Source organism: Rhagoletis zephyria, unplaced genomic scaffold (assembly GCF_001687245.7).
Source record: "Rhagoletis zephyria isolate East Lansing unplaced genomic scaffold, Rhagoletis_zephyria_1.1 Rzeph_scaffold_06270, whole genome shotgun sequence".
In the NCBI taxonomy this organism is placed as follows: domain Eukaryota; kingdom Metazoa; phylum Arthropoda; class Insecta; order Diptera; family Tephritidae; genus Rhagoletis; species Rhagoletis zephyria.
Genome location: NW_016163353.1, coordinates 33,308 through 37,036, shown reverse-complemented (window position 1 = coordinate 37,036; position 3,729 = coordinate 33,308).

Genomic DNA, 3,729 nt, shown 5'->3' with positions numbered 1-3,729 from the left:
TTCGGCTCCGCCCGAACTTAGACTTTCTTACTTGTTTTTATTTATTTCTTGTTTTATTTAATTTTCTTTTAATTTTAAGTTGTATTGTTGATTCATTTAATTTTTTATTCTTATCTTATATCCTTTTTTCTTTTTTTAATATAATTTTTTTCTTAATTTTTAGATGTTAATCTTTTAAAAAAAAGAATATTTTTTTTAATTTCATTTAATTTTTAGGAACTCGTTTTATGTTGTTGTTTTTTGAAAAATTTGTTTTTCTTTCTTTAATTCAATTGTAATTAAATTTTTAGAATTGATTGTTTCTAAAAGAGAGAAATTTTTAATTCCATTTAATTTTTAGAAATTCATATTGTTTACTTTTTCTTTTTTTAAATGTTATTATATTTGTTTTTGTTAATTTAATTTTCTTTTAATTTTTAGTATTTTTTTTTTTAAAAAGAAAAATATATATTTTTATCACATTTCACTTTTAAAATCTTATTTTATTATTTTGTCGGCTTTTAATCATTTTTAGATAAATTTGCAAATTAAAAATATTTTTATTTTTTTTTTTTTTTGTAAATCTTAAGTGCTAATTTTTTCTCCTTTTTTGATTAATTTTTTTTTCCTTTTTCTAGTTTAATATTTTTATCTGTTTGTTAAGTACTACTTTTTTTATTTTTCTTGTCCTAATTTTAATTTTTAGATTTTGTTTTAAGAAGATAAAAAATATATATATGTTTTTTCAAGTTCATTCATTTTTTTAAATATTTTAATTATTTTTTCTATATTTTTATTTAATTTAATTTTCTTTTATTTATTAGTATATATTATTTTAAATGAGAAAATATGTATATTTTTTAATTAATTTAATTTTTTTTAATTTATATCTAAGAGGCGAACAGCATAACGCTAAGATCTTCTCGTCAGCACATCTTTCAACTAGTCTTTTGAAAGACAGTAAGGTGCTTTCAAGGAAGTTGCCAGAATTGCCCGGTTACTGTACTAAAACCTAACCAAAACTTTATATATTTCATTAAATGAGTGCTCGTTTAATGTATGTATACTCGTACGGTTTCAGGTTAAATATCTCCAGTAAGCACTTAAAAATATGAAAATTAGGCAACAAAAGTGAAAATATTCCTCCGGAAAAAAAATTATCTTTTACAAACCTCTTCACACAGACACCGAGCAGCAAATATGTAGAGTTTATGGAAACTTTTTGTAGATAGAAATACATTTTTCCTAAACACTTAGCGATGGCAGCAGCCAGTTTAAAAACTTGTATTCAAAGATATTACCTAAATATCCTCCTAAATAGGTTTCATATTGCATGAAGGTATACAGTCTTTGCAGTTAGGTACATACATATGTACATATGTATAAGGTTTACAATATATTATTTGAAATGCATACGGAGCTGCCAAATTTTACTATAAATACAATAAATATTAAAGCTCTTAAACTATGTAATGGCTGCAGTACTTATCATAAATACGCGATGCCATTGTTCGTTTAATGAACTGGCGGAGTTAAGCCGATTTGGCTGCAGTAAAGCGCCAACATAATTAACAGAAACAATGTGTGCTATTGTGCCAAAATTTTTCATATGTTAATCGTTGTCTACCGCATACGTATATACATATGCAGGTATAACTATGTAAAAGCAAGAGGATTTGCTTGTTATACTTTATTATGCCCTCAAGTATGGAATCAAGCATTAATGCATATACATATGTAAGTACTCATAAGTATGAATGTATGTGCAATAGCCTCAGCAATTTTAACCCCGTCGCATTAAAGGTTGATGTGCACTTAACATTGTAAGCGTTTTTGAAATTGAATTTTGGTTTGATTAATTAATTAAAACTGGAGATACATTCATCCAATAATAAATTATGGCAGAATAACATATAATCTCAACCACCGTAACAGAATTCTCCAATTTTTGTATAATTCAATTAGTTAACTCCACTAAACTAAAAGTTGGTGCTTGCCAAAGTTAAAATACCTTGCAAATGCAAATCGATCTTTACGAAAATGTGTGACAATTTTAGGCCTAAATTAAACTATGCTCAAGATAAGTATTCAGTAACGATAGTCGAGTCATTCCTATATATTGGTCGCCTAACAAGAGTGTTTAGAGGTGTTGCATCCACCTCTCATGTGTATACTCTGAATGCCAGTTACCATATTTCCATCTTGCAACGCAATCCAGGTCTTGAAACCATTTGATTTCCGCCTTAGTTTTTGGTAAGTTGTATTCGCGGGACTGCATTACCGTCTGTCAACATCTGAAGCACTTCACACTCGCGTTTTTAGCCTCTCTTTTCTTTCTTTTGAAAATATGTCTCTCCTTCCACATTAATTGAAATTCCATAAACACAACTGCTCCCTAGTTCACTTATTAAGAGCTGAATACAATGTTACGTATACGCCACGTACATTTCACTCAAATTATAAAGAAAGATGTTGAATTTAGAGCGGAATTAGCGTAATTCACTTTATCTTATAATCTGCACTATCCTTTAAATAACTTTGTTGTCTTGGCTTTAATATAATTTTCAACTACTTAGACATCTACAAGAACGTCAATGGTAGGGTAGGGACATCGATTTTTAAACTTGCCATATGTTCTGAATACCCAAGTAGTTACGGTTTACGTATTTTATTATTCTATGACGCAAGAGCACCAAATAAAAGGATGACAATGCATACATAGATACATATGTATATACACACTAATGTACATATGCCAATAGCAGTCCTGCACTACGTCTCCTCTGTCACGTTTTTGTTTTTAATCACGTAATTGAGTGTAATGACATATCGATTTGTTTTATTACACAGCTACATATATAAATATATGGTATCCAGGTACGTTTGAGGATTTTATGAGGTGCTAGATTTAAAGTAAAGGTTATGCTTTACGGCCAATGTATTTTATTGTCGCCACATACATTATATGTTCATATGCAGGTAAATATAGAGTTTATGGCTCATATGCTATTAGTTCAATTTGAAGCAACTCATAAACGTATTTTGAAGTGAAACTTCTTTAGCGGCGGTTGGTTGGTTCGGAGTAAATTGGCAAATTCAACGGAAATTGCACACGGAAATGGTTGGTACAGAAACAAGTGCTTCTTGAATGTATGATATTAATTTAACAAAAGCTTGCTAATAAAAGCTTAAAAGAATAACACTTAGAAAAATACGTTGGTTGAAAGTAAAGGTGAGTACGTACATGGATAAAGAAAAGGATAAAGGCAAAGGTAAAAATAAAAACAAAACCAAAGATGTGTAAAGATAAAGGCAAAAATGAAGACCAAGGTAATTTTAAACACTTTGCTTATACAAGGGCAAAGGTAAAGTGGAATATGTAGATGAAGAAAATGATAATCATAAAAGTAAAAACAAAGATAAAGTAAAAACAAAAATAAATATAAAGAAAAAGGTGAGAAGCAAAGATTAAGATAGAAGAGAAAAGATTAAAATAAAAGTAATTAATAATAATAATAATATCCTAACGGTTTTTACCCTCCCTTCCCGCCCATCCGCACGAGGGGCGCAGTCCGCATGACGTACGGAACCAATATTTTAAATTTTTGTGCCGAGTCACGATAGGCAGGAGTTTGTTAAGTGTCGAGATCTAAAACTGTTCAGCTACAGAACTAAATTCATCAGCTGATTTTATGTATTTATGTCAATAATTCACTTATTGAGAGAGGAGAGTATCGCTTTCTTAATGCT